The sequence below is a fragment of the Cervus canadensis genome, chromosome 3 (genome assembly GCF_019320065.1).
Source record: "Cervus canadensis isolate Bull #8, Minnesota chromosome 3, ASM1932006v1, whole genome shotgun sequence".
NCBI lineage: Eukaryota > Metazoa > Chordata > Mammalia > Artiodactyla > Cervidae > Cervus > Cervus canadensis.
In genome coordinates this window covers 103,632,341-103,650,217 of record NC_057388.1, presented here as the reverse complement: position 1 = coordinate 103,650,217, position 17,877 = coordinate 103,632,341, and the positions used below count along the sequence as shown (strand labels likewise).

The following is a 17,877-nucleotide window of genomic DNA, read 5'->3' as shown; positions in this document are numbered from 1 at the left end:
CACTTAACAATGAGCTAGTCAGAAAAGGCTTAGTGTCTTTTTCATCCATGCCTCTTTTGACAGAATGATCTAACTTCTCACTTCATGGGTACTGTATGTCTAATTTAAGAAGTCAATGGATTCTGTGATCTAACAATATTTAGCAAACATTTTAAGATTATGAAGTTGTGACGAAGAGTAAGAACACTACCTTCAGGATCAGGAGACATGAGTATTATTTCACACTATGCCCTCATCTTCCTCTATAAATTTAGCAGACTTCCCTATTTCTACATGAGGTTTACTTAAGTAATTGGAAGGTGTTTCCAAGTTCTGTGATTCTGCCAAGTCAGTGTGTTTATTGTTGTAAATATTTATATTAACTTCTACTTCAGTTAGCAGTAAAATTGGAGGAGTTATGAGACCACGGCCCACCTCCCCAGACTTTTCCATTCCTGGTAACAGCTTAGATACCCCACTAGGATCTTCAGATGGACTAGTACGATATGAACTCTACTCTCGGGTGCTTTGTTTCTTTGAGGACAGGTTTCTCTGCCTATTGAAAAGCATGAAGATGCCCAGAAGAACACTTTGGCAGGTAGATGGACTTTTTTGAAATTAGGACCTACCAAAAGTCATATCATCCCTCAACTAGTTTCTGATCAACTGTGATATGATCCATTTATGTAATAACTTTTACTTTCATTCCAGTTTATTGCTCAAGTTTGAGAGTCTGAGTGGCTCTTTGTCCAGGGCTTTACTACATTCTGCCCCTGAATTTGTATTCTAAAAACAGAATTTCCTGATATAATTCCAGGCACTACTTTTTTTGAAAAATTTCTTTCATAGAGAACATTTTCAGATTTAGATCAAGCAGAGTCTCTATCCATGGCATGCTACTCTAGTCTCTGGGGAGCTGGAATATGCAGGTGTAGGGATTCTAAAGCAACCACTCTATCAGCACAGTAGCTATTTAAGGAGAGGCTGGATGACCACTCAATGGGCCATTGTGAATGGATTTCAACTTTCTATCAGGTTGGGAATGATGACTCTGGCAGTACTGCTAATTCTCTGATATGAACCTGGCTTTCATTTCAGATATGAAAGAGTCAAGAGATTTTGACTATAATACTTTAACAAAATCCATATTTCTTACAATTGTTTAGATGGTTTTAAATCCTCATTCAGATTTTCTTTGGCATCTGCAATCACAAATGTTCTTATAGCACTATCATGTTAAAGGCTCTAGTCAAACTAGGTTTGGTCATGTGATTTCAGCATTCATAAACTCTTTTCCTTCATGACACATTCTCTAGATTCAATCTGGAGTTCTGTACAATTTATTTGTCTTATTAGCACAAGCAAATGTGAACATGAGAACACCCAAAGTTAATTGAATTAAATTTATTTTTTTAGAAAATTTCAAGTATCATAATTTATTTCTTTTAGTACGTAGTTATAACAGGCCTCATGGTTGGTGGCAGCCTAAACTTGTAATAACACTTAGCTTATAAAACAGTAGTTTAAAGGTAAATATCCTGACCCAGGATTTAGTGGTCTGCTTCTTATTTTGCCTTTGAAAACAGTATTCAGATTCCATGTCCTATATTTCCTGTTGTAAATTATGCATTCATACATATTTTTTCTATTCCATAAGAATATTATAAGAATAATTTTAAATGACTGAAATAATGAATTCTACTCACTCTGAATATAATTGAAAAATAGAATTATTTTCATCATTGTCATGTTGATCTAATTCCAGAAGTGAAGCAAGAGACAAACAAGATACAAATGAAAAAATTTATAAAGATCACCTTATGTGAAGTGCCAGTATTATAATAGGGTTCATATCATGCACTTACTGTGTATTAGAAAGCAGTATTTAAAAGTTATGATTTGGTAAATGGTAGCTCAATTAAAAAACTGAAGTATGTCTACCTAAAGAAACAAAAGACCTATACATAGAAAACTATATGTATGTGTGTATATATATATATGAGGTGGGAGAGGGAATTGGGATGGGGAATACATGTAATTCCATGGCTGATTCATGTCAATGTATGGCAAAAACCACTACAATATTGTAAATTAATTAGCCTCCAAATAAAAAAATAAATGGAAAAAAAAAACACTGAAGTACATAAAGAAAAGCATTAAATAGTACCCCCCTAAATGATGACTTTATACAATAATCAATAGTCAGGGTACAACTTAAGCTCATTTGCTTTCAAATACCTAAAATCATAAATGGTTAACTTATTTTTTTCTCTTGGCATACTGTTTTGTCTTCATGTTGAACAAGAAAGAGATGACAATGAAAGATGAATGCTATAAAATTTATCTTCTAAAGTTCAGCTGTGTTACATGAAATAATTGGGTTGGTGGCAGGATCTACTAATGATGGTGAAATACCCCTGAGGTCCTATTAGCCTGAGCTAAGAACCTGTATAGAATTTGTCTGCAAGCAGGAAATGTGGTAGTACTTTTGAGGTTCAAAAGAAAGCCTTATGGCAATGTGCCATCTATAAATCAGCAAAGACATTTACTGTAGTTGAGCTAGTTGACATTTTTATTCTTACAACTTACTTCTTGGTGAACTGACAACTACCTAGGGTTCTGGCCATGGACCCACATCAGACACACTCATAGGTAAGATTCTGTTGTTCAGGAAATCATATAATGTTGACTCTCAGGTTTAAATGGATCTTAGAAACCATATAATCACTTCTCATTCTCACCATTCAGATTTAATCACTTCTTCAGCATGTAAAATATCAAGAAAGGTTAACTCAATTACAACATTATCAATTTAATAGTGAAATAATTGCTTTTAATTTATATGTATAGAAATCATATATCAATAGAAATAGAATAATAAAATAATTAGTTAAATAAATTAAAATAATCATAAATTTATGTTCACATCTAAAATTTTCCCCAATTAATGATATAACATAAGAATTTTCCTATGATTTTATACAATTTTAAGAAAACATTTATTAAAAACTACACACTAATCAAATATATGAAGTATATTTTAATTGATTTCTCCAAAGTTGAACATTCCATGTAGTTTCTAAATTTTCCACAGATCTTAATAATTATGCTGAACATTTGTGCAAGTAATGAGTTTTTTCTTTTGAAAGTATTTTCCTTTAATGTCTATCCTAGAAAGAGTATTGTAGAGTCAAAGAAAACGAAAAACTGATTTTTATGTCTTCATGATGGTTTCTAAAATACTTATGTCTAATTGCTACTTTATATACACTAGCCTCCTTTCTGATCTGTTGGGGGACCCCATCTCAGTATAAGGAAATGGGGTGGAGCTGCAGAACTTTGTTTCCACTTAAGTGTAACATTTTCATTTCAGATAATCTTTAAAAATCTCTTTACTTATTTTATTTTATATTTGCTTATATTTTTTTCTACATTTATTCCTTTGTTTGCCTTTCCTACTGTTCTTTCCCCCTTGCACTTAATCTTTATTTATTTATTTATTTATTTCCATTTGTTTTTATTAGTTGGAGGCTAATTGCTTTACAATATTGTAGTGATTTTTGCCATACATTGACATGAATCAGCCATGGAATTACATGTGTTCCCCATCCCGATTCCCCCTCCCACCTCCCTCTCCATCCCATCCCTCTGGGTCTTCCCAGTGCACCAGCCCTGAGCACTTGTCTCATGCATCCAACCTGGGCTAGTGGTCTGTTTCACCCTTGATAGTATACTTGTTTCAATGTTGTTATCTCAGAACATCCCACCCTTGCCTTCTCCCACAGAGTCTAAAACTCTGTTCTGTACATCTGTGTCTCTTTTTCTGTTTTGCATATAGGGTTATCATTACCATCTTTTTAAATTCCATATATATGCATTAGTATACTGTATTGGTGGTTATCTTTCTGGCTTACTTCACTCTGTGTAATGGGCTCCAGTTTCATCCATCTCATTAGAACTGATTCAAATGAATTATTTTTAATGGCTGAGTAATATTCCATGGTGTATATGTACCACAGCTTCCTTATCCATTCGTCTGCTGATGGGCATCTAGGTTGCTTCCATGTCCTGGCTATTATAAACAGTGCTGCAATGAACATTGGGGTGCACATGTCTCTTTCAGATCTGGTTTCCTCGGTGTGTATGCCCAGGAGTGGGATTGCTGGGTCATATGGCAGTTCTATTTCCAGTTTTTTAAGGAATCTTTACTTATTTTAAATGAAAAGTTTTTTTTGTTTTTTTGTGTTTTTTTTTGCAGAAAGCATTGTATTATATTTATGTTTAATCCTCTCTTTTCCTTGGGAAATTTATCTTCATTAATTTTTCATTCTATTCAGTTCAGTTCAGTTGCTCAGTCGTGTTTGACTCTGTGATCCCATGGACTGCAGCACGCCCGACCTCCCTGTCCATCACCAACTCCTGGAGCTTACCCAAACTCATGTCCACTGAGTCGGTGATACCATCCAACCATCTCATCCTCTGTCATCCCCTTCTCCTCCTGCCTTCAGTCTTTCCCAGCATCAGGGTCTTTTCAAATGAGTCAGCTCTTCTCATCAGGTGGCCAAAGTATTGGTGTTCCAGCTTCAACATCAGTCCTTCCAGTGAACATTCAGGACTGATCTCCTTTAGGATGGATTGGTTGGATCTCCTTGCAGTCCAAGGGACTCTCAAGAGTCTTCTCCAACACCACAGTTGAAAAGCATCAATTCTTTGGCCCTCAGCTTTCTTTATAGTCCAACTCTCACATCCATACATGACCCCTGGAAAAACCATAGCTTCAACTAGATGGACCTTTGTTGGCAAAGTAATGTCTCTGCTTTTTAATGTGCCATCTAGGTTCATTCTATTAGTAATGTAGTATTCTGTAACCATGAATTATGGAAGCTGGGTGCTATGGGAAGATAGGAGAAAAAAGTATAGTAATGTATATGGAAGCATAACAGAGTGGGAAGATCATTCCTGCCATGGATGGATGAGCTGCTGCTGTTTGGTAATAAAATTGCAGGCATTAAGAGGGACACTCTTCATGACTTTATGTGAACAAATATACATTCATATACACAATAAGTGTCTAATAAATATCTGTTAATGAATGAACTGCAGTAGCTACATTTAATAATAGATGTTAAATGTGTTTTTCTTAGTTGATATATATATGCTTATAAATATGTTGGCTTAGTTATTACTCCAACTTTTTCAGAAAATTATTTATTTTATTCTCCATATTAACTTTTTTTTCTTTTAAAACATTGAAAATAAGTATTTCCTTTGCTTAATAGACTACCTTGCAATAAACAAATATCAAATAGTTTTTTTTAATCTAAGTATACTGAATTTGTATAATTATTTAAGATGACTTTTAAATTGTATGTGAAACTGAGTTTTGAAGAATAAAATTGTTATTTTAAAAGCACTGCAATTATCTTGACAATAATATGACCTAGTAGGATAATTTCTAATAGAGGTCATAATTATTTTCCTATGTACACCTTACTGTGTGCCAGAAAATATTAACCTGGAGTGTAGCTTTCTTTCAAACATTAATTTATTTTTCTCATTGAGAATTATGGAAAATAGAGCTAGCAGACAGGAGAAATTGATTCCCGATAAGTTTATGGTTTGGGGAACCTGCCTTATGCTCTCCCGTGGAGAACGGTGACTCAGCAAGCATTTGCTCATCACTTAACAGATTTCAGGCACTGCACACGTTATGCCAGGTCGCTATGGTAAGCGAGGAAACACACCCTAATAATATATGTTCTGCAAGGTACCAGCTAGCCTGTGTTGCCAAGGATGTATACATTTCCCTAAACTTCTTGTTTGTGATAAATATGTATTGACAATGTATTTCTTTCCACAGTTAGAGCTGAAGTTTCAAATGTAAATCCTCATAGAAGAAGGAACAACTCTTACCTGCAGGCTTGATCGCTTAGCTTACAAGGTGCGTGCATGCATGCTAACTCACTTCAGTTATGTCTGACTCTTTGCAACCCTATGAACTATAGATTGCCTATATCCTCTGCTTTAGGTGGTTACTATTTCTAAGCTCACAGAAACAGAGGAGAACGCAAAAGCATGGGACACCAAGATGACTTAGTAAAGTTAAACAGATTTGGAAACAGAATACAGATCTCATGTAAATAGCCTGGTGTTTTCTTAGTAAATTACGCATCAGCTATTATCTTACAGAGAGTTTACAGGTGATGGGTACTAGATGTCTAAAGAAATAAAAAGCCATCACGGAAGAAGTTAGAAAGAACTGGAAAAAGTACTGGGGCAAAAATTCCAAGGACATGCTCCACAGTCACACTTACTGCTCTAATTTTGTTCTAAGAAATTTAGATGACAAGCCTTTCATGATTCAGAAGTATCAGTCTTTATTCCTTTGTAGGTAATTCAGGTCCCAGGAAGGTGTTACTTACTGAAGGGATCTGCTCATGCCTCCCAACAACATGACTGAATTTGTTCTCTTGGGACTCACACAGAACCAACACCTGCAGAAAATACTCTTCATTGTCTTTCATTTTCCTTTTCACTGTGCTAGCCAGTCTGCTCATTGTCATCACCATCTCCCTCAGTCCCACACTTTCTGCCCCCATGTACTTCTTTCTCGCTTACTTGGCCTTCATACATGCCTCTTACACATCTGTCATTACCCCCAAAATGATCATTGACCTGCTGTACCAGAGGAGAACCGTCTCCTGGGGTGGCTGTTTGACTCAGATGTTTTTGGAGCACTTCCTAGGAGGATCAGAGATCATACTCCTTACTGTCATGGCCTATGACCGCTACGTGGCCATCTGCAAACCTCTGCACTACACGACCATCATACGACAGGGGCTCTGCCAGCTCCTGGTGGTGGTGGCCTGGATTGGGGGGATCCTGCATGCCACTGTGCAGATTCTCCTCACAGTCGACTTGACCTTCTGTGGTTCCAAGGTCATCGACCACTTCATGTGTGATTTCTTCTGTGTTGCAACTTGCCCGCAGCGACACCTACTGGTTGGGAATGGTGGTGGCAGCGCACTCAGTGGGGATGCTTTCACTGATTTTTTTTTTTTTTTTCATGCTCCTCATCTCCTACACAGTCATCCTGAGCTCCCTGAAATCCCATGGCTCTGAAGGACAGCACAAGTCACTGTCTACGTGTAGCGCCCACTTTACAGTAGTGGTCCCTTGTATATTCGGCTACACACGTCCTGTGGCCACTTACCCTGGGGACAAGTTGGTGGCTGTGTTTTTTGCAATCCTCGCTCCCATTTTAAATCCTATCATTTACACAGTGAGAAACACATTAAGTGAAAGATGCCATGAACGGTTTGTTGACGCTGGAGCGGAGAGTAACTTAGGTTATCCACTATGCCAAGAAAAGGATATGTGTGGGAATGATTATATATGTAAATTGTGGGGTTAAAAAAAAAAAAAAAAACTTTTGCAGATCCCTGGAAGGAAAAAAAAAAAAAAAGACCTAGAAACTAACATCTGTTGAAGATTTAATTATAACTAGGCATTTATAAGACATTTTGATAACTTGTACTTTAACAAGGCTTCAATGTTCACATTTATAGATTCAGAATAAACAATGGAGAGAACAGCTATTAATATTTATGCTTCTGTTGATCACTGTAGAAGAAGATTCTTCCCAGAGTGTTAGTTCTATTTTACTAAATTCTTCATATATGTTATTTGGATGAAATTGATTTTTTTTAGGATCTTGATGTAAGAAATTATTTATTTGTTTATTTTTGCTTAGCCTGTGGTATATCCAGTAAGAAATGGAAATTCTTAGATAGATACATGGGGAAAGAACTGTTGAATGAAGCAATCATTGATTTTATTTTTTTTGCACTATGTATTTATCAAAAGCAAAATGAGAGACAGCCACTAAAAGGGAAAATGATAATTGTTGATCTATCTCTAACTCTTTTTGTTGCACAAATTCAACCAGAAAATTTGAAATTACTGTTAACTTGTTCTTATATGCTTAAATATCCTTTTGGCTTACAGATTTTCTTGAATATAAAGGAAATGTTTTATTTTGCTATATCAAGACTTGAGGAGCCATTAGAAACTAGAAACTAGACTTTATTTTTTGGGGGGTTCCAAAATCACTGCAGAAGGTAACTTCAGCCATGAAATTAAAAGATGCTTACTCCTTGGAAGAAAAGCTATGACCAACCTAGACAATGTATTACAAAGCAGAGACATTACTTTTCCAACAAAAGTCTATCTAGTCAAAGCTATGGTTTTTCCAGCAGTCATGTGTGGAGAGTTGGACTATAAAGAAAGCTGAGCACCAAAGAATTGATGCTTCTGAACTGTGGTGTTGGAGAAGACTCTTGAGAGCCCTCTGGTCTGCAAGGAGATCCAACCAATCCATCCTAAAGAAGATCAGTCCTGGATGTTCACTGGAAGGACTGATGCTGAAGCTGAAACTCCAATACTTTGGCCACCGGATGAGAAGAGCTGACTCATTTGAAAAGACCCTGATGCTGGGAAAGACTGAAGGTGAGAGGAGAAGGGGATGACAGAGGATAAGATGGTTGGAGACATCACCGACTCGATGGACATGAGTTTGAGCAAGCTCCGGATGTTGGTGATGGACAGGGAAGCCTGGCATACTGCAGTCCATGGGGTCACAAAGAGTCAGACAGGACTGAGCCCCAGCGACTGAACTGAAACACCTGTTATCAAATTTCAATAGAAAGACATACGTTTATTTTTCAGAGCTGTTGCTCTGTAGGTCTGCTACATATATTTACATTAAATAAACCCTTTATTATTTATCAGGCATATTCACCTCAGTTGATTTATTCACAAACTAAACAGGTATTAATAGTTCCATTATTATTATCCCCATTTTATGTAGAAGCAAATTGAATACAAGAAAAGCTTACTGACTTAACTGACTCAGCTCACGTATGCTTCCACCATAAAATGTGTCAGGAACTATCACACTGAAACACAGATGTCTTTCACAAGTTTCAGCTACATATTTCAACTCAGGTCTTTAAAACTCAGTCTTACTTTCTTTCAAAAGAAATACAGTTGTCTGTCTTATGTTTAAGTATATAGATAATAAAATTATCTGCAGTTTTAATGATTCAATTTGTCCTTCAAGGAGACAAATGTGTTGTTTCTGCTGTGTTACATTGGTTTTAGCTTTATCTCAAATGTAGTACTAGAAATTGGTAGCATGTTAACTTTTTTTAAAAAATTAACCCCCCCTTAAGATTTATTTCTCATTAATGAAAAGAAGGACTAAAGTATGTCTTCATAAACACAATGTGACTGATGCAAATTTTCGGAAAGTGGGAGATACCTACAATGCTTCTCTATGTAGTTGAAGAATATCTGGTCATTCTACATTATAACATAACTCATAAATCAGAACTCCTCTGACTATGACACTCCTACTCTTGTTATTTCTCAAGAAAGTAACTTTCTCAGACTCAATGATGTACTGGGACTATTTCTTCCATAATTTGAACATGCACTAACACCTGAGCATGGTCCTGGGGTGACAGTGTTGTCACTGTCTAAGTGTGTGTAAGTTGTGTATGTGTATACACTAAGTTGTGTATGACTGTCTCAAAATCCTAGGAAAGAGAACCTTTTTCTATGAAGTCTAGATCTGAAAGAGTGTATAATTACCACTTATCTATTTAAATGACCAGGTTTGTAATTACTGGTGAGAACGAAATATTTCAATAGAATCTAGGCTAAATGATATGTGGTTCATTTTGTCTTGTGACTATTAGAGAGGACAGGAGTGTAACCCATGAGTTACATAGGAAAAGTACTGGGTAAATGTTGTTTCTACTCTAAGACCAAAGAGAAGATATGAAGAGGGAAACAAAGGTTAATGGTTGTGTCTTAAGAGCTGTACCAGAGGCTCCGTGGAAGAGTGAGAAGATAAAGGTGGCACAGATTATAAACTGTCAACAGCAAAGTGGGAAAGCCTAAGAAGAAGGAAATGCAAGGGAGGCGGGCATTCTCAATGGATAGAATCTTGCTGGTTTGTGAGTTTAAAGCTTGCTTAGATGCTCCTTTGCCCTCATCACCAAGAATCTTCTCTGAGGAACAACCGCCACCTGACTAGAATGTCGCTTCCCCTTCATGATACTCCATGTTGTCCTGGTGTGAAAAATGCCAAAGACAAATCTAATCACTGGTCACATTGCAAAGGTTGACACTGAGGGATTTTTCTCTTACTTTTGTGTGGAGTGCACTTTCTTCCCATTAGCTCTATGTTGACTTCCATTTCCTATGCTATGTACACTCTCTTGATTGTGTCAAGGAAACATCACCTGACGATCTTTTTTGCAGATATATTTGCTTTCATGGGTATCAAGAAAAGTGGGCTGTGATAGGTTCAAGGAATGAAATTCAAGTTGTTGATTTTCAAAAGAAGTGAAGTTCCACTTGTGTGAAAGATGTTTGGAGTAAGACAGAGCAATTCAATGATTGAGGAGACTGATACTCTGTACATGTGGTAGCATCTTGAAGAGCTAACTAGATGTAATTTCCACAGGGCTTTTCCTATTGATATCTCACAGTATTAACATTCATTTTGGGAAAAAATGTCATTATGGCCAATCTAATTTAGGTAAGTTTGACTTATTTATTTTATTCACAAAATACCATTCAGTGCAACAGTGGGCCACAGAGTTATAGGAACTGGGGTATCCAGCACAATAATAAAAAGGTTGTGTTTGTGCAGAACTTAAATTCCAGTGGGCATAGATGGATAATAAGCAAGTAAATGATTAACTAGAAATATAATATTTTTAGTAATGAGTAAGATAAAATCATTTTATGAGAGGGTTATGCAGGATAGAATAATTGGATAGAGATTCATGTAGTTGTTTGAAATACAGCTAGAATTTCAATTTGGTCTGAGTAAATAACCACATTATGCTTCCTCCTTTCTGAAAACTAAGTAGGTTGTTTTAAAATGTGCATTTGACATGGGAGAAATGCCTCTACCAATAAGGTACAAATAGTTCCTTGGGGGACAAATGTTTCTCACTGTTTCTATGTATAATGCAGAGATATACATAACTCACATAGATATAACTACTTTCAAGGGACATATGATTAAGGAAACAGGGTATCTAAGAAACACTTTTAGGGGCCAATAGTGGACAAAGATTGAGGGATATTGCCTTAGCTTATGTCTATATGGTCAGGTAAGACCATGGAGTAACTAGAATGTTAGTAAAGTGCATCCAAGCACAGATGTTGGCCCATCATCTACGAGGATCATCTTCAGTAAAACTGAGAGACTCCTTCTTCTTAGAAGATTTCCCAAAGTCAGTGGTCAACTCCATTAATGAACCAGTTGTAATCTGTGATACATTTTCCACAATAAGAGAAAAAAAATGAAGGCTCTAACTCCAAACATTTCTAGATATAAAGCCTCCTACGGGGCTTCCCTCATAGCTCAGTTGGTAAAGAATCTGCCTGCAAAGCAGGAGACCTGGATTCAATCCCTGAGTTGGGAAGATCTCCTGGAGAAGGAAATGGCAACCCACTCCAGTATTCTTGCCTGGAGAACCCCATGGGCAAAGGAGCCTGGCGGGCTACAGTCCATGGGATTGCAAGAGTCAGACACGACTTAGTGACTAAACCACCACCACCACTGTTATACATGCATGCTAAGTGGCTTTAGTCGTGTCCAACTCTGGGATCTTCTGGGCCCAGGGATAGAACCCACATCTCTATGTCTCCTGCATTGGCAGGTGGGTTGGCAGGTGGGTTCTTTACCACTAGCACAAACTGGGAAGCCCACCATTATGCAGTGATAAAGAATTTATTCATTTTTTCTGGGTGGTGAATATTTTCAAACCCATTATAATGACAACTGCCCTGCACTTAGATGTGACACAATATTAATAGCAGTTTTGAAAGATGTAGAGACTACCAAATAAAACAATAGAATATTTCAGTCCTGGTACTAGCCAGATGGCCAAGAACAAGTTCTATTGACTTTTCTTCACCTATATTATCAGGCAAATGAATCATTGTGTGGACATTTTACTGAAAAAGAGATCTTAGTTGCGGATAAACTGATTGAATGAATAATACCATGAGCTGACTTTATGTTTGTGGGGCATCTGCTTGGCCTGGCTCCAGTGAACCTCTGCCCCTAGGAAAAGTGAATCATTGCAGGGCTGGATGGAAATTCATTTATATGGTGATTCGTGCCTCAGTCAGCAGAGACACAGTCTCAAAGGGAGGCAGTTCAAAGGATGAAAGTCTGAATACTTTGAAATTCTGTGCCATTGGAAAATGACATCTTGATCTCTTTTAGCCCAGGTCTGTTAACCAAAGGAGAACATCTTAGTAATGATGCTTCTTCTAAGGTGTGGGTTGGAAACAGTTTACAAATTAAATTCAAGTATAGCTAAGTGAAAGGTACAGATCCATCATTTTATACAATGGCCTAGCTGACTGTCTTTCTGGTAGCCTTTTCTATGTAGATGAAATATGAATTCTTCTGCAGCCACAAGCATGTTTTTCTGTTTAAATCTTTGGACACTTATACCATCTGTTTTAATATTTCTTGAAAATCATTAGAAATTGTTGTCCTATTGAAATAACTCCCACTAAGTGATTGGATGATATATAGGATAACAAGTGAAGGGGATTTGCGGGATGAAGTGAGACTGAAAGACACATGGTCATGGATTAGTTTAACAGATGAAGTTTAGACATAGGGAGCAGGAAAAATTGAAGGCAGAAGCAGAGAGGGCAACAGAGGATAAGATCGTTGGATAGCATCAATGATTCAATGGACATGAATTTGGGCAAACTCCAGGAGATGTTGAGGTATAGGGAAGCCTGGCGTGCTACAGTCCATGGGGTCATGAAGAGTCACACATGACTTGGTGACTAAACAACAACAAAAGGAAGCAGGAAGCCCAGAGCTTACAGGAATGGAAAATAATCATGATAACTATTTGGATAGTGCTCTCCAAACATTCTCATGCCTGTTTGATTCTTATGAAAGTGTTGTGAGGCAAGGCGTAAAATTCTTGGAGGGGTTGAGAAGGGAGTGATTAGTAGCCTGAGCTACAAATTTAGCCACATAGCTACCAAAGGCTTTGGGCAAATTACACAAGTTCTCTGAGCCTTATCCACTTCATTAAACAATCAAGATAATGCTAGTTCCTATTTCATATGGGTTTTGTGGGACTTAAAAACTAAAAATCTTTAAGATCTTATCACAGTCTCGCAAACAACTCCCTGACACACACTGACTGACCATTGCATTGTTTTGTTTTTTTTTTGGATTTGTATTTTGCATGATCAGTAAGCGACCTGACTGCAGTGGAGAGTTAAATCTGCACACCCTGAAACCCAGGGCCTTTCCCACTGCATAAAATAGACTGAAGTGTGTTCAGGAATAAGCGACAGGCTTGACTGAGTGGGAGGGACTCTTAGAAAAACATGCGGTTGACTATCGTGGGGGAGGGTCTTGAGTCTTAGACAGGGAAGTTGCGATGTGAACTAGTAGGCAATGGAAATTTGTGATGGATTCATAGATTCATAGTTTGGTTTGTATTGTTGTTGATATATAGATCTTTATTTATTCTGATATTAATTTCTTTTCAGATATATTTGTAAATATTTTATCCAGTTTCGTGGGCTGCTGTTGGCCTCTATTAATAGTCTCTTTGATGCAAAAAAATTAAAATTTGATAAAGTAAAGTTTTCTATTTTTTCCTTTCTTACCTGTGTTTTTTGTGTCATACTCAAGAAATCATCAATAAATGCAGAGTTATGAACTTCTATATTTTCTACTGTGTTGCATCTCCTGCATTGGCAGATATATTGTTTATCACCAGGTCCACCTGGGAAGCCCACTATTTTAAGTGTCTTTGATAAACTTTGATTTGTTTTTTTGCATATGGTGTAAGGTAAGGGTTCCATTTCACTCCTTTGTGAATATAAGGCTTTCATAACACCATTTGTTGAACAAGATGTCCTTTCCTGGTTGAAAAATCACTGGGCACATACACACAGGTTTATTTCTAGGTTTTCTATTTTATTTCACTGAAGCCCAGGTGGCTCAGTGGTAAAGAATCTGCCTGCCAACTCGGGAGTTGCAGGAGACAGGTTCGATTCCTCGGTCAGGAAGATCCTCTGGAGGAGGAAATGACAACCCACTCTAGTATTCTTGCCTGGAAAATTCCTTGGACAGAGGAGCTTCGTGGGCTACAGTTCATGGGGGTAGCAAAGAGCTGGACATGATTGAGCAACTGAGTGTGACAACAACATTATTTTTCATTCCAGTTTTATTGAAATATAATTGTTATAGGGCACTGTATAAGTTTAAAGATGTATAGCATAATGTTTTGACATATATACGTCATGAAATGATGATTACAATGGGTTTAGTAAACATCCATCATCTCATATAGATATAAACTTAAATAAATAGAAATAAAATTTCCCTTTTATGAGAATTTTTTAAATTTACTCTCTTAACAACCTTCGTATGTAACATAGAACAATGCTAACTATATTTTTCATGTTGTATATTACCTCCCTGGTACTTAGATATCTTATAACTGGGATTTTGTACCTAATGACTGCTTTCATCCGATTCCCCTTTCCCCTCTCCTGTTTTCTTTGGTAACCAGAAATATGAGCTCTTTTTCTGAGTTTGTCCATTATCTTCTGAAGTATTATTGACCTTCAACATACAAGAATGTGACTATTGACTATGTTCCCCATACTGTACACGTCATATCATGGCTCATTTATTTCATACCTGAAAGTTCATTTCTCTTATCTCATTCATCCATTTCTCTCCACAGCCACTCCCATCCCTCAAGCAGCTGTTTATTCTATTACTTTGTTTCTGTTCATTTGTTTTTTGTATTCCTCATGTAAATAAAATCATAGGATATTTCTCTTTCTCTACTTTGTTGCACTTATTAATGGTTTAATACTATGTTGTAACAAATGGCAATATTTAATTTTTATTGTGGCAATATTTCTTTATATATAAACTTTCATTGCACACACCTACATACATATGTTCTCTTGATGGGTATTTAGGTTGCTTCCACAATGTTTCTATTGGAAAAAAAAATGCTCCAGTGAACATAGGAGTGCATGTCTTTTCTAATTAACATTTTCCATTTTTTAAGGTAAATACTCAGGAATGAAATTGACTGACTGTGTGGTAGGTCCACTGTTGTGTAGCTCTGGGTCACAAAACAGCTGACTTTGGAGTCCCAGGGTACCAGGGCCAGTGTTGGTCAACTGGTGGGTGGAACTCCACCATCTTGGTCATGCCACACTATATGTCTTTCTCTTTATGTCAATACCATTCTCTCTTCACTACAGTAGCTATATGGTATACTTCAGAATCAGAAAGCATAATAATTTTGGTTATTTGCAATCTCTTGTAATTTTATATAAATATCAGGATGGATTTTCCTCTGTTTGCAATAACATTTTGATAGAGATTACATTGAACATGTAGATCAGTTTGGATAATGTTGATATCTTAATAATAAATAATCTAGCTTGTATTTTTTTAATTTATTTTTTAATTTTTGTAATTTATTTTTATTTACAAAAAAAATGTCATTTATAACATTGTTCAGCAACATTTTGTAATTTTCAGTGCATAAGACTTTTGCTGCTTGATTAAGTTTACTCTTAATTATTTTATTTTCTTTGATGCTAGTACAGATGGGAATTTTTTCTTAATTTCTCCTTTGTGTTCTTTATTGAAAATATAGAAATTCAGCATCCTTTCATGATTAAACAAACAAACAAACAAAAAACACCTCTAGAGCAAATTAGTCACAAAAAGATACCTGAACATAATAAAGGCTGAATAGGACAAATTCACAGGTCACAGGATACTCAGCAATGAAATTTTGAAAGCTTTTCAATTAAAATGTAAGTCAAGACAAGAGTAAATGCACCACTTCTTTGCAACATAAGTACTCCAATGAATTCCAAAGAATTCTCTAAAATTCTTTTAGAGATTTCTACATATATATCAGGTCATCTCTGAAACAAGATAACTTTATTTAGTTAATTTTTACTTAATTTTGCTCTCTGTAACAGTACTCCCACTGGTAGCCACTTTCTGCCCTTTCAATCACCTTTTAGGAAAGGACTTCAATGATTACTTTATTCATAGTAGAATTGTCCCTCCTATGTCTGCCCTCTATTTTTTTTGTCTAGAAGCACTTAATAAGACTATAACTACTTTTTTTAAATTGAGACTGGTGATAATCTCAAAATGATTCTAAAGATATTTTTTCTCCATGGACATCTTTCTTATACTAATTCTGTGATGTGATTTAGTAGTATCTTTGCATAAATATGTACTTTTAAATGTTAGTGGAAAATGACACCGAATTTAATTAAGCAAGAATCAGTCTTGGATCAATTTTGATTCTAATGATGTTAGAAGGGAGACAATGTCCAATTATCTTCACACCTACAGGGAAAAATTATACCCTTTTAGGCCCTTTCTTAGACTTGTGTTTTCCTGCATGCTCAGTTGCTCAGTCATGTTCGACTCCTTGTTTAGCCCATAGACTGTAACCTGCTAGGCTCTTCTGTCCATAGAATTTTTCAGGCAAGAATATTGGAGTTGCCATTCCCTTCTCCAGGGATCTTCCCAACCAAGAGACTGAAACCAAGTCTCTTGCATATCCTGCAATAGCAGGTGGATTCCTTGTCATGGAACCACCTTGGAAGTCCTTGGTAGGCTTAAAGTGGCATTGGAAAAAAAAAAGTGTATAGCATTACATATACAGGAATGTCTTTCAAAATCTTAAGTCAAGTGGTCTGGTCACACTAACATGACAGAATAAGAAAGAGTAAACAATTGAATGCTATTATAATACCTTGAAATTAGTAGGAAAAGAAGCTACTTGAGATGCACTTTCCTGGAAAATGGTTAATTGCTGTCTTATTTATTTAAACATAGGATTTGCTGCTCTTTTTGATGAATTATCCTAACATGACAAGCTTTAGTATTTTCATGGTCACCATGGAATTTCTCTTAAACAATATTTAGTGCAAATTAAAGTGCTTCCCTGGTGGCTCAGATGGTAAAGTACCTGCCTGCAGTGCAGGAGACCCAAGTTCAGTCCCTGGGTGTGGAAGATCCCCTAGAGAAGGGAATGGCTACCCAGTATTCTTGCCCAGAGAATCCTATAAACAAAGCACTTATAGACAGAGGAACCTGCAGGGCTACAGTCCACGCAAAATTTGGACACAATTGAGCAACTAAGCACGAGTGGAAATAAAAATATTTTTCTGAATAGTCAGAAGATTCCACTGAGAAAATGGACAGTTAAAGAAGGTATTTACTCAAGCAATGATGCAGTCTTTTGCCCTCTGTGTTCATACTGGATGAAAGAAGAGTTCCAAGTCTTTGTAAGTAACTTAGGAGCAACTCAGATTGTGAACAAGCCTTCATCAGGAAGACTATCAGAAAATTGTGGAAATTAGGATTCACAAGAGTATTGCCATCTTTATAATGTAAGATATTAAATTATTTTGAAACAATTCAAACTTGTATTCATATCCTACCTTTGTTACATAAAAATATGTGCTCTTGGTCAATTAATGAGACGTTCTCAGCCTCAATGATTTCAGGTAAAAATGAGGATTAGCATTCTTACTTAATGTGAGACATTCAACTGTGGGTGTGTGATTGGAATCTACTGTGGGAGTTTTGAACTGTTGAGAGATATAATTAGAACAAGATTTAAAGAGTGTAATTTGTGCTACTTGAAGAGAATAACATCTTCAAAGGGATTATGTAAGTAGAGAGACTTGTCAAGATGCTGTTGTATAAGCAGTGGGCCAGGAAAAAGTGGAGATTGGGTGTGGGGAATGAATAAATAA

At 36.4% G+C, this 17,877-nt stretch overlaps 1 pseudogene; it reads left to right on the top strand.

The window, feature by feature from the left end:
• The first annotated feature begins 5,702 nt into the window (after positions 1-5,702).
• LOC122437908 lies at positions 5,703-7,328 on the top strand (annotated as a pseudogene).
• The last annotated feature ends 10,549 nt before the right edge of the window (positions 7,329-17,877 follow it).